At 41.4% G+C, this 14,721-nt stretch overlaps 1 protein-coding gene across 1 annotated transcript in view; it reads right to left on the bottom strand.

Moving 5' to 3' along the window:
- Nucleotides 1-11,509, bottom strand: part of tncb (tenascin Cb) — a 105,321-nt gene extending 93,812 nt beyond the window's left edge. The window contains exon 1 of the mRNA XM_086207099.1: nt 11,442-11,509. The gene's annotated coding sequence lies outside the window, so the exon portion shown is untranslated. The remainder of the gene's footprint in view (nt 1-11,441) is intronic.
- Nucleotides 11,510-14,721: the final 3,212 nt, after the last annotated feature.

The raw sequence follows: 14,721 nt of genomic DNA, 5'->3' as shown, positions 1-14,721 counted from the left end.
TTAGCAACTTTTGGGGTTTTAATGTGGAAAGGTCTCTTTTGAAAATGTTTTATTCTTCTTTGATTTGATTTTAACATTTGTCATGATGTGCTGGTTTGGAAATCCAATAATAACAGGATGGCGAGCGCTTTTAATCTTATGATTGACTCAGTTGAGCAACCTTGCTCATGTTTACAAGATCAGCCAGGTCTTCTTCACCCCTTCAACTCCTGCTATCAGGAAGTAGGTATAACAGCAAAAACAAAATAGGAATAAGTGTTGACTTTCTTCTCCAATTGGACTTTTTGGAGTGTTTTATCTTATAGCGATGAATGACATCCACTGTGTTAATTGTTTATATATGATGTTGGTTGTAGTTACTGCGGCTGTAAATCAAACTGCCCCTCAGGGACGATGAAACTTTAATCTAATTTATTTGGAATGTTTTTAGATGTTATGAGAATTAATCATGCCTCTGCCTCTATTCAGTCCGTGTGGCCATGGCCCGTCCTAAGAAAGCAGGCGTAATAACTCTACTTATGTGTGTGAGAACCTTACTGTATCTTGAACTGCATTTGGTAGTAGTGTTAATCATCAAAATAAACTGGCAACAAGTCTTCCTCAATAGTTAGGAATGCCAAAGGTCTCCCACAGAAATAATCTCTCCCATTGGTGCAGTTTTTATATTGCAACCTCATGCAAATGCATTCGTCTTTGTAAATAAAATATTTGCATCTTCTAAATTTCTCCTAACCTTTTGTGACACTTGTTCCCTGTTCATGATGAAAGAGCTGTTTTATTATCCTCCAAAATGACACACACACACACACACATGCCCATAACTGCCTTTGTAATTGATACTCCTGCACCCGGTGGTGATGCAGTACAAGAAAATGATCAGTAAGAGCCCCTCAAGGCAAACATATTACGCAGTGTTGTATGACACACTGGCAGTCTATAAACAACTGGCTTTAGTCTAGCTACAGATCTATGTGATGGATGCTGTAAATTACAGTCGCAATGACCTGTTGCTACCCTGGAGACATGGAGGGGGGACACTGAAAAGTTTTCCTGCCTCCTACAACAATTATATCACACGTATTATATTACGACCAAAATGTTGTAAACATGTGGCGATGCTTTCTGCCAATGATTGAAGCTGAGTTCTGACAGCATCTCTCCACACATTACAGTTAAACTTAATGATGACATCAGAAGATGGAATGGCAGATTTAGAGTTGGACCCCGAGGTGATGAGTCATGCTGCCGGTACATGCAGTCTGAGGGGGCCGCAGTGTTGTCATTATCAAAGCCAAGGTTGAGCTCATTCACTAATTAGATATACAGTTTTCAACAAGAAAAACGTTGGAAGTGTGGATTCATAGACAGTGAAACTATGTCTGAAGCCAGTAGCTAGGAGTGTTCATCTTACAGCCTGTCCTGTCACACTAATTAAAAGCAACCATTCAGGATAATGACTTCATCAATAGAGTTTGCCAGCAGCTAGGAGACATCCTGACTGCTTTGTCAGTCCAGCAGAACCAATGTAAAATCCTGTTTGGCCTTTGGAGCACTCTAGACACCCTGATTACATCTAACCCCCCCAAACTTCACCAGTGGGAGGAATGACACTAAGCAGCAGCAGGCAGGCAGGTCACTCACACACTGAGCCACTGGCATGGCAGCCTACCGTCTGACCTTCTGCACATCATCACTTGGCCATTAACCAGGCAAAGGGGAGGAGAGGGGCAATGTTTTAACAGCCACTTAGTAGAAGTGCACTGTGGAGCCAAGCGTGCTATGTAAACACATTTATCCTGAGACGTAAGGAGTGTGGACAGTCTACTTCACCATTAGATTGCTGGTGCATCACTTTGCTCGCTTATCTCTCAGGCCTTACAGTATCAAGTAAACCAATAAAAAAAACACTTGCGCAATTTGAGAACGATCGTCTGTTTACATGCAGTGAGAAGTGGTGGCTGAGATTGACTCTGCTAAAAAGATACAGATCTAACTAACTAACAGATCTAACAGTAAACATATGTGTTCATAAGTATGTGGCTGAGCAGCCTGGCAGAGTGATACACAATCCACTCGAAGGAGAGATGGCGTCCTGAATAATGCAGGCATTTGTTCAGTGTGAATGAAAAGGAGTTGGCACTACGGCAGCTCTGCTGGCAGCAGATCCTGTGGCAGAGTGCCACCCTCTCTCAGGGAGAGGAAAGAGGTGAAATAAATAGAGGTCTGAAACGGAATCTGTCTTCAAAAAACTACCAGGCAACAAGGGGGAAAGAAGACATCACACATTCTGGTAGTCTTCAAGGCACAGAGATATCAACAGCAAAAAAAGAGGGATCTATTATGCTAAGAGGTGTTGAACCATGGTGAATCTACCTGTTACAATCCACCATCAGCTTCTCTGCAGAACTTGTGCCCATGGAAACTGGGGCCTGAGAAAAGCCCTGTGCAAGGTGCTCTTCCTATCCACTTTCCCTGTTTGGCTCCATTAATTGGGTGCCAGCAGCACTTGACTGTAACGAGTTGAAGCCTGTCTCTCAGTAGATCTTCAGATCACTTGAGAGAAATCTGTGGGACACATGAACAGAGGGTTTTGCCAGCTCCCACTGCCAAGCCACCAGGGAGCTGGATCACTCACATTCACCATGATTAGATAGTCGTTATGTGTCACACAAGCCTGTGCTAAGCCAGGGTCGACTCTTTCTTTGGAGGGAAGCCTTGTTTAAAGCATCAAATATCAAGTAAATGATTTCATCTCTTTTTCTCAGGCCACTGATGACAAGGTTGGTAAAATTGTCAGAATTAGGTCATTAGTTCAAGTGCAGCTGGAGAATGGAAAAGAGAGAAAACTGAATGATCAAGTGCTTTCTCATCCACGGCTGGAGATTTTAAGAGATGCAATGGAATAAACATACAGAGCAGCGCTAACAAACATTAACACACAAAAACCCCTGGCTCATGTAAATATCATGTAAACAACCCAAAGGACAATCATCATTGATTCCATTCATCTTCAAACTGCAGTTCAGGTTCGACTATTTGACTTTGGATTTCTCCTGAGAAAATCGTCAAGTATCATTTAACAGAAACATCCCCAACGGCTGTCACTGTCGAGAGCCTCGTCTGGAGACAGGAGCTCAAAGCTAAATCATTCGTCATAGTGCGGTTCTCTGCATGCCAGTGAATGAGCTCACTTTCATTTTGATCATTTCTGACACTGAGGACAGAAAATGCATCATTTCAGAGACAGCCGATGCAACTTTAGACGTCAGTCAGCGGCTGCGGCTGTGAAAAGAAGCACTGAATTGCCTGTAATAAGGTCCTTTCAAGTTAAACGCTGTGACTCTCAACTACTGCACCACTGATCATCTTACACCAGAAAAGCTTGAGGTTAGAATGACAGAAACTGGCTAAAAATATAAGTACCTACATAGCTATTAAACTTTCGGAATGATTCAGATAAGTTGTACAAGTGAAGCACAGCCAGCAGCTGTTTGTTTCTTTGCTAAGGGCTTTATGTGGTCAATCTTTCACTCACTGTTCCACTGAATCACTGACTATGCTGCAAGCAGTAAGATGGAATCCATATTTTCTTGGCTAATACAGAATCTCAGTTGTCCATATGAAATATTCACACTGATGGTATGGCTGTGCAGCAGAAAGTAGTTCATTTTACTGGAGTTTCTCGTTTTGTACCGCAGGAACAATGTAATGCACAAGAATTTACTTGACAAGACTATTAACTACTGCAGCTCCTTGTAGTTACAAATCCTTTTCATTTCAGTTTCTGTGTGACGGAAGTGTGTGTGTTTTAAAGCAACTATAACACACACTCTTCCTTTGATTGAATGAATAACTGGCTTTGACCGCGTCCTCATACTGGCCAGGACTTGTAATGCTCATAATAACCAATATAACAGTAGATCGTGCTCATTTTCATACAGTGCCTTCCTATCTTAAGTTTTGGAACAGGTGAAATGTGTCATTGTTGCTTGTTAAAGTTATGTAGTCTTACTTTAAATAGTACTTTCTGGTTATTTCATCTTTCATTCGCTGCTCCTGTTCACCGTGGAACATCTTCAAATAACTAGATTATATTTCCCCCTTTTTGAATCATCCTGTATAGTATCAGACTTGGTCCTTTTGTCAAATCCGAGACAGTAATCACTGATGATGTCACCGCTCAGTGCTTGCATTGTGGGATATGCAGAATCCATCATTTCTTTGGAGCTCGATTTATTCAAGGCACAAACACTCAGGATACACGGTGTCTGCTGCTTCACTTTGGACTACTATACTAGAGAGACCCCACACACATACAATATTCATCACACATCATGAATCTTCCAGCTGGGTTACTTTAGTTTTGATGCCTGACTGTGTTCAAAGTTGATTGAAAGCAGAGCTCTGTACTCCAAAGACTGCTATAAACATAATGTTAGCTAATGCTTTGTCGCCTCGTGAGCCAACACAGCCTCCCCTAAGGCTACCCACCCCCAAATGTGGAGCACAGCCTGGAGGCATGCAAAGGTAATGTGGGGGAAATTCTCCTATCAAATATCTGTGAGGGGCCAGCGCTGCAGCGTGCTGAGGGCTTCCTCTGCCTGCAGCCATCTCCCCAGCTTTGTTGTGCCCGTTATCTTTGGTGGCAGATAATCCTGGATGTGCTGAATGGATCAGGCTGCTTCGCTAGAAATCAACCACCAGCTCATCATGCATGTTAAACTCATTACATATTCAAAGGGGAGCTAAATCTCCAGCATATCGCCTCGCTGGAAGTGCGTGCATGTGTGTGTGCGTGCATGTGTGTGTGTGTGTGTGTGTCCGTGTGTGCACGAGCATGTGTGCATCAGTCTCCTCCATCTTCAAACAGGCTTTGCTAACAGCATTTTTCACCCCTCATTTAACCTTCCCCTTTCATCCTTATCCTCATTCACACCCACTCATGCTCAAAGACTTGGGAAACACTTGGACCCTAAACTTTCCTTTTCTTGGATTTTTTAAGGGTTAAAACTCAGTAGCTGTTGAAAGACAGTCATCTAGAGATGTGTCCAGACAGATAGATGTGTGTGTGGATGGAAGGGTGAGTTAGAGGGTCATGTGTTCCCAAAGGAAAAAGCAGTATCTGAATATGAACAGATTGTTGAGGGGGATAGATGATCCTGCAGGGGTCAGAGGCCAAGCTGACAAACCTCTGAGGTTACACGTCATCTGATTTCAGTGCTGTCATGCATTGTGTGAAGGTCAGTACCAGCACTTTGAAAGGATTTTCAAGAAATACATAAAGCCGTACTCTCTCTATTATTAATCAAAAATGGAACTGACAAAATTTAACATGAAAGGCTGTTGCTCATAAGAACGGCAAAGATCATTTACTGCTCACTGCATTGTTTGGGCCAAAGCTTTTGCAGTTTCACAAAATAGCTGAATGAAGTTACTGATAAAAACAGTGGAGTCTTGAGTAGCTCAAGAGGAAGTGGGCTGAGAAGAGAATTACGATGCGTCAGGTTCCTTGGAACGTGAATGGGTGTGCGGCTGCTGCAGATGTAATAAGCGCTAATAACTTGATTTTTCATTCAACTCTTGATGAAAAAAAATTTTGTTAATTAAAAACTCAGCACAGAGTATTAATTAATTACAACTTGTTTAAGAGTAATTAGTTATTAAACATTTTGCAGATTATTACATTTATGGCCATGTAAAAACATAGCTGCGAATAATACGGGTTCGGTATCTTTAAGGACCTCATGAAAGGTAAGATATCTTGAAACTTGTGTCACAATAGGATTCATCACAATATACTGTGAGCATTAATGTAACAACTGCTGCTAATTGGTTCCTACATTGTGGTCAGTTATCATTGCACCAACAATTAAAAAATGACTGTATTTGCAGTTTTTACATTATTGAGGCAATCCAACAATAGAATCATCATGTAATCATTGTATACATCGTGCAAAATGTGATTATGTCATTAATTCATATATTTTAGTCAGTTATTACATCATAATCTATTGTGGCTGTGGCTGAGAAATACATTACTGGCTGCTACTGTGTGTTGTAAAGCTTGTTTCCCTGCTCTCAAGAGCAAATTATTGAGTGCTGCTTAAATATTTGAGAAAACAATAAATATGGACATGATTATAAGTTTAATAAGGATAATGAGCCAGCATGATTACTGATAATGTATTAAAATTTAACATCAGATGGTGTGCATACATCAAACTACGCCTGGCAGAGAGGTTGCCTGTTTGTCAGTGGTATTACTCATAAAGAACCAATAACTGATTTCATGAAACAAGTTGTAGGAGTGTCAAGTTTTCCCAAAGAATAAATCATGAAATAGAAAAGTTCCTGAAAAAGGTGGAAAAAAAGCAAAAGGTGGGATGAAAGAATATGTTGTTCTACACTGCCCGGGAATGGGATGACAAGCAGCATGTCAACATCACATTACTGAAATTGCATTTAATTGTAAACCTGATCTGAATCATCGGGATGATGAGACAGCTAGCACTGTCTGGAAAAAGCTGCAATGCAGAAAAATCCATTTGATAAAATTTCTGTTTATTAACAACAAGCTTGAGGATATAACAAGTCAACGCTGAAACTCAATTAACAAAGATGGCGACATCCTGCACTAAATTGGATCAGATGTATACATGCTCATCTAATTACATTCTATCCTTTAAAGCAGGATGAGAGCTCATCTGGGCTCCTAACTATAAAATGATCGTGACATGAGCCAAAAGGCTGTTCTGGACAATAGCATAATACCTGGTAGACTAAACAAAAGGCTTTGAGTTGAATAGAAAATACTTGGAATATATTAAATATATTCAATAACAAATCTTATTAAAAGAGGTCAGTTAAATAACTGTAAATTTTAAAGAGAGAGAACCCCCTCGTTTACCTATCAGTCCTATTTAAATGCTTTCAGTAACTGCGTAGTGTTCTAGGATCTTCGCCGAGGGGATAAAGCAACAGATCGATCTCCAGTGGACATGTGTTCAGCAACGTTAGGTAAATTGGTTGCGGTGATAATGCGCTTGTTTGCATGTGTGGCTCAGCCGGTGTCCGTTGATCTATCTGCAAGTCCTCAGCTCCACACTCACCCCTTAATCCTGTCCCCAGACAGGCTGATGCCAGATCATCAGTGACTTCAGGCTGGAGGGAACCCCAGTCACCATAAATAAGCCCACTGACCTGAGGATCAGCTTCCATGAGCCAAATTGCTAACATGTATTTGTCAAGGTATACGGGTGACAGTTGTCACTTTAGGTTTCTGCATTATACCCGTGTGTCATCACGCTAAGTCATGATTTTCTACAAGTTTGCAAGTTCTTGTGCAAGTGCCTCCTAAACAGGAGGTGTAAATTTTTATTTAAAAAAATCGCTAATTAAAATATACACTTGGATGAATTTTAATTTGCAAACAATTTCACTTGAAACACTAACTTTGCAATCATTTCTTTGAACATTAACATTTTCTTTGAAAGGACACCACCTTAATAGTCATCTCTTGAGTTAACTGAGTGCTGAGAGAAGCAACACTGAAGAGTGTTCCAAAAGTTGAACTGTTTTCAATGGAAGACATTGTGAATGCCAGAGGAAAACAAACTGTATGCTGGGAGAGTTTTTGCACTGAGCACACTGAACCCTGTCAAAGTTGAACTTTATAGGATTTGTACAGAAAACAGATACTGCCAGGAAAAAAAAAAACAACCCGCATCTGGTGGACAAAGGCACTGAATGCCCAGTTACCAGCAGAGAAAGCTGGCAGCAAAGTCTGTTGGTTCCAGTCAAATCTTTGCAGTTTGCAGATCTGTTTGGAAGGACAAACAATATTCACTTGAATAATTTAAACCAAATTCAACTTTGGTCAACTCTGACACACGAGTTAGTGCTAAGAGCAATTGTTTTTTGACAGAGCTGACCTCTGAGGAGTCTAAAACATTGAAAGGTGTAGGAACAAGTTGCACCATTTGCTTTATATAACCCTCCCCTACTGAGGCAAGGCAGACAGGAGAGACTGAGGCTGTGTCCACAATCAGTACCTGCAAACAATGTAGTCCACCAGCTGCACATTTCATAATGCTGCCAGAATGAATAGTGATAGAGAATTATTATACCCTAGTAAACTCAAAATATCCCATAATAGCACAGGAAAAATTGTGCACCATTGATCGTGACTGACCGAGCCCTATATCCCAGCATGCATTGCCCTGGCTAAGAGTAACACAGCAGATGGAGGAGTGGAGAGTGAACTGTTGGAGACCAGTGTTGTGTCCAAAATGGGGTGAATGAAACAATAAAGGCTTCAGAAAGAAAGTATTTGATAAGATGATTGTTGTAAGTTCACCCCAAAATCTGTCTTTTCCATAAAAGGCATATATAATTTCATCATTACATTTTTGTTCAAATATATTGAATAAAATATAATATCAAATTGTGAGGGCGGCACGGTGGTGCAGTGGTCAGCACTGTCGCTTCACAGCAAGAAGGTGGAGTCTCCATGTTCTCCCTGTACCTGCACGGGTTCTCTCTGGTACTCCAGTTTCCTCCCACAGTCCAAAGACATGCAATTGAGGACTAGGCTGATTGATACTCTAAATTGACCATAGGTATGAATGTGAGTGTGAATGGTTGTCTGTCTATAGGTGTTGGCCCTGCGATGGACTGGTGACCTGTCCAGGGTGAGCCCCACCACTCGCATGTAGACGCTGGGATAGGTTCCAGCCCCCCCGCAACCCTTAACAGGAATAAGCGGAAGACAATGGATGGATGGATGGATAATATCATATTGTGAGGGCGGCACGGTGGTGCAGTGGTCAGCACTGTCGCTTCACAGCAAGAAGGTGGAGTCTGTATGTTCTCCCTGTTCCTGCGTGGGTTCTCTCTGGTACTCCAGCTTCCTCCAACAATCCAAAGACATCAAGAGGGACGAGGCTGATTGATACTCTAAATTGACCGTAGGTATGAATGTGAGTGTGAATGGTTGTCTGTCTATGTGTGTTGGACCTGTGATGGCAACCTATCCGGGGTGAACCCTGGCTCTTGCCTGAAGGCTGCTGGGATAGGCTCCAGCCCCCCTGCGAATCTCAACAAGATAAGCAGTTGAAAATGGATGGATCATATTGTGGGCCAAATGTAGCATCAGACCTTGCTCGAATGTATCATTTTCATTTTGTTGACGAGCTTCCTATATTGTTTTAAATATAGAGCTAGGAGTGATTTTAAACACAGCCTCAATTTAAACAAATCAAAATGAACAAATATTTATCACTTATTATCAGAAAAATACAAACTCACTAGCTTGAAGAGCATTTCTGACTGTGTTCAACAAAGCATCAGGGTATTACAGAAAGAACAGTTCAAACAGATATGTTCCAGCTCTAGAAACAAATAAACACAAATGCTGTTGTTTAAACACGTCTACATCTAGGGGCAAGTTTTGTTGGTACCAACAGACACCAGAATTTGCAGCAGGAGACAAAAGTTCAAGTCCCATTTGTAATATTGTATTTTTCCACAACGCTTACCTATCCAACAATGTTTTTCTAAGAGTTTTTGTTGCTAAATCTATATTTGTAGCAAGGGATGAGTGAAACATTTGAAACACTGTTTCACTTCTTTAAGCCACTTTCCTGAGTGTTTTGAAACATCCTGAAGCCCTAAATCACATTCTCCAAAAATAAATTTCATTTGGAAGACAGCGTCACTGAATAATGATGAAATTAAATTTTTTCTAAACTACAAGACAACAGTAACTGCAGTCCGTAACTGCTCAGTCGGGGATTTCCACCATGAAAGGAGTCTAATTGACTGTCTGTTGCAATTGTGTCTGTGGTGTTTATGTTAATGGAGTTTGTGCCACCACTGCATAATAAGTGTTAAAAGGTCATGGTCATTTCATGTAATTCTATGAGATTGTGTTGCTATAGCAACAGCAGCCATCCAGTGTTCTCACATCATCACCAAGACTCACCTGTCTCGCTAGTACTTGTGTGAAAGCCTTAATCCTCATATTCCCATACTGGATACATCTTGTCTGACCACCCTCTTTTCAGTTGAAATGCCTTTCTCAAAGTTAAGGAAGGCCTTGCGTCTTTAGAAATCAAAACATGCCATATTTCAGATTTCATACCTTCCTCCTCTCTAATCTTGCAGCTACCATCTTAATTTGCCAAGCATTCACTGAGGTATGCTCAGGGGACACCCCGCTGATGGCCGCCTCTCCTGACACCCAGAACTCAACACCTGAGAGATATCTAAATCTGTCAAAACACACAGAGCTGCCTGAAACATGGGATCAATTTCACCTCCTGACATTCGGGGTTTATTGGTGCTTATTGGCTGCTAGAGATAAGCAGTCATAGTTTGTTGACTCTGTGGAAACCGAGTGTGACCAGAATAAAATTATGTCTCAAACCGAAGTGCAAAAGAACCAGCCATCAGGCAGAAAATGAACCCAACATTAAATTAAACCACTTATTAAACCCCCCAGGCCCTTAGAGATCAGAAATGATGTGTATTTGTATACTTGACATTGAGTACTTCATTTCTTCTGCCGAGTGTTGAAATAGGTTAGGTTACAGTGATAAAATGATGGCTTCATTCATTTACAGGCCACATATGGACTGGGATTCACTCACACCCCAGTGCATGCTCAGAATCACTATCAGGTGGTCCTGTAAGCTGCCTGCCTCTGTGTCATCCCCCTATCACATCATCCTCCTGCCACAACCTCTACACTTGCCACCATATCTTCATCCTATTAGACTCTATTGTTTGGGGAGCACTCAGTGATTATAACAAATTAATTAAAATGTTAAAGACTATAAAAGGTATATGTAGTCAAGCTGCAGAAAAATTGGCTTCATCTGTTATATCTGCTCAGCACCAACAAGAGGGTCCACAGAGCCTTTGATTACACTACAAAGTCTTTAAAAATGCAATGAGTCAATGGAAGGCAAAGTTGGATCGATGGCGCGCGTAAATCAACAGCCTTCAGGGTTTGTCTTGTCAGCTTGATTAGATTCAGACGGAAAGTGGGTTGATGAGTAAACATGACAGCATCAATATTTCATGAGACTGAACATCCAACGATTTCTTCCTTTAGTGTCTGTAAGAGATCTGGGTCGAATCCTCTTAATACTCTGACATGAAAACGTTTTTTTTTTTTTCTCTTTTCTTCATGGATTAAGCTGCTACATTGAGAAGCAGAACACGGAGCACAGAAAGTGTTAAAAGCGGAGAAAATAGGAAAAGTAAAAGTAATTCCTTAGTTATTTCCAAGCTGCAAGGTGGCATCTAATCAATCCTCACATATAAGCACAAACAAACAAAAAAGAGTGACCCAGAATCAAAGCGACGAAAAGCAAACTAAATCCTACAAAGGCATCAGCCCTCAGTCTGATAAATCTCAAGAAGTGGAAAAGGTCTACCTTGTTTATAAGGAGCCGGGCCACTTCAGTGTCATTGTCAGTGCTGTAGCTGCAGGGTGCTTGTGTTTCCCCAGTGAACTGAAGCAGATGTCAGTAGAGGCACCTGCTCTGGCTCAGCCTCCTCCTCTGCTTCCTGCCTGCCTGCCTGCCTGGCCCGGGTGTCGGGGGTCGCTGCCCTGCCCCAAAATACCCCCATCGCTCAGCCCCCTGGCATGCTATTGTCTTAAGCACAGTGGCAGATTTATCTACTCATTAGGACATTTCCTAACATTTTTCATCTGTAGCATGACCATACCAATACTGTGAGGGGGTGATAGTTAGCTAAGACAGTGTCCTGAGCATCATTACCAGTGAAAATATATTAGTATGATGGCTTTGATGAAAAATTACTGATAAGCATAAAAAATTCTAAGAAGCTTACAGTCTCTTACCAAGGGACTAGGGCCGAGCTAGGCTGGGTGGGGGTGTACGCATGTGGTGTGGCTGGCCATCTGTTTGGGATGTTTCATGGTGGGTTTGCATCAATGCCTGTTTGATTGATTGACAGTTGGGTAATCCAATCTCTGCTGTCCGTAGAGTCCAAGAGGCACGGGGCAACAAGGATTCTGGTTGACCAAGGATATACAATCACGCAGCCTTTACGAGAGAGAGAGAGAGAGAGAGAGAGAGAGAAAAAGAGTGTTGTGTAAGTTGGCAGTGTTCTTAGGCCATAGGTTTCTGCTTTAATCAGGTCCTGCTCAACGAAGACACAAGGAACAGTGACCTACATTCTTCCTCATCTAAATGACAGATGTCCCCAGTGTCTTTGCTGCAGAGTTGTAGTGTGTGCACAGTCTTTAATGATTACTGCTGCACACCACACGGCTTGAGTATTCACTATCTGGGAATGTGTAGTGTGTAATTACACGATAAGTATATATGTAATTATATTAGACTGTATTCTACATGGATAATCATATATCACGTATGCAAACATAACACTGTAACACCAGTATTAAACAACCAACATGACTGTTACATGGGAAATAAATTAGGATTTAATTTTAAAGAATTTATCATTTGCATTAAAAGGTTGGACATGAGAAGATAGATAATTTAAAAATCCCCTGACTATGCTTCTCTGGATCTTTACACCTTACTACCAGGGCTGATAAGCATGCCTGAGCGTGGGACAAAATTAAATCATTTTAATATGCCTCCTAATGAGTCCTGATTAAAACAAGGAACATGCTTGGCAGCACACTGAGACTATTCAACATGTAGCCCTCCTACCTGGGAACTGACACTTCTGCAAATTGGCTGTAATACCAGACTAAGTGCTGGAATGCCCATCAAATAAGCAACACAAGATTACTTTCATACCTTTAGAACAACTACACTCAGATACAATAATAGCTTTTAAATAAAAAATAAACCTGGACATTTAGATAACTTCTAATGTAGTTTTGATGTTGCAATTTCTGTTTGTGCTCTTGAAACTGTATCATCTGTCCCATTCACTACATTTATAGAAATCCAAGGAAAACATTAAGAATTAGATAAAAGTAAATTAATGAACTGCCATGTTTGTTGCAAGGTGGATTTCAAGTGGACCGGCTGGCACAGAACTAGCCTGGAGCATGACTAGCTACAGTATAGCCTTATGAACTACCAAGCTTAACATTTTTCTTTGTTCCTACAGAAAATGTAGTCCTGCTATAGCCAGACTGATGGAGAGCCACAGCCCTGTTAAGCCAATTATTCCTGTTTCCCTGAGCAGCAATGACATTATGAACTTGTTTCATGACAAAATTCTACTTGGGTGGTATGGCTCGGAGGTAGAGTGGCTGTCTAGCAACCGAAGGGTCGCTGTTTCGCTCCTCACCCCTGGTGACCATGTCGAAGTGTCCTTGAGCAAGACACTGAACCCATAATTGCTCCTGATGAGTAGGTTGGCACCTTGCATGGTAGCCTTCACCATCATTGTGTGTTTGTGTGTGTGTGGGTGTGTGTGGGTGTGGGTGAATGAGATGACTTTGTAAAGTGCTTTGAGTGCCGCTAAGGTAGAAAGGCACTATATAAATTCAGTCCATTTGAGTCCATTTACTTATTCGAGAGAAAACTCTTCTCCTGCCATCAGCTGGCACCACATCATCTATAATCTCAGAAAACTTCGAGGCAGCTGTCTGGCCCAGACATATACAGGAATAACTTCTCCCATTGACCTTCATGAACTTGATACAATTTCCTCTTCTAAACCATCCACCTGTCTCCCAGACCCTATCCCAACTAAAGCTGCTTAAAGACTCTTTACCCCAAATTAGCTCCTCTCTCTTAGATATGATCAATGTGTCACTGTTATCTGGCAAAGTTCTACAGTCCTTTAAGGTAGCAGTACTTAAACCCCTCTAAAACTCTGGCTCCAGAAGTTTTGGCCAACTACAGATCAATGTCAAATCTTCCTTTTTTCTCCAAGATTCTGGAGGAAGCAGTAGCAGAGCTAAACAGCTCTGTGACTTTCTTCAAAGCAACAGCTTATTAGAGGATTTCCAGTCAGGTTTCAGGGTTGATCATCTCACAAAAACTCGTCAAAGTTACCAATGACCTCTCACTGGCATCAGATGAGGGACTCGTCTCTATGCTGGTCTTGTTAGATCTTAGTGCAGCTTTTGATACCATTGACCATCTCAGCCAATTACAGAAACAGGAACAGGAACCGCACTAATTATTCTTTTCAAAAGATAATTTATTTTCACGGACCCCTTTCAATTACACCACGGACCACGAAGGATTTGTGGACCCCCAGTTCAGAAAGGCTGAGCTATGGTGTTTCACAAGGGTCTGTGCTTGGACCAGTCCTCTTCACTCTGTATCTGCTTCCACTTGGTTACATAATAAGGAAACACTCCATTAATTTTCAGCGCTATGCTGATAACACGCAGCTGTACATGTCAATTCATCCACATGAAACAAATCAGTTGACTAAACTTGAGGCCTGTCTAAAGGAATAAAAACATGGATGACCCCCAATTTTCTTTTATTAAACTCTGACAAAACTAGTTATTGTGTAGCCCCCCCCCCCCCCCCCAATAAAACCTTAGGAACACCTTATCTAATGAGATAGGTACCTCTGGAGGGCATCACCCAGGCCCCCAGCACTCCTGTAAGGAAAAAAGGAAAACTGGGAGTTCTCTTTGATCAGGATCTGTCCTTTAACTTCCACATTAAAATACATCTCCAGGACTGCTTTCCTTCATCTACGTAACATTGCTAAGATCAGGCACATCCTGTCTCAAAAAGA

This window comes from Aulostomus chinensis, chromosome 6 (assembly GCF_037954235.1).
Source record: "Aulostomus chinensis isolate RoL2024-O1b breed Wild chromosome 6, RoL_Achi_v1.0, whole genome shotgun sequence".
Taxonomy (NCBI): Eukaryota; Metazoa; Chordata; class Actinopteri; order Syngnathiformes; family Aulostomidae; genus Aulostomus; species Aulostomus chinensis.
The sequence above is the reverse complement of the archived record's forward strand: the minus strand, read 5'-3'. Positions and strand labels throughout refer to the sequence as shown.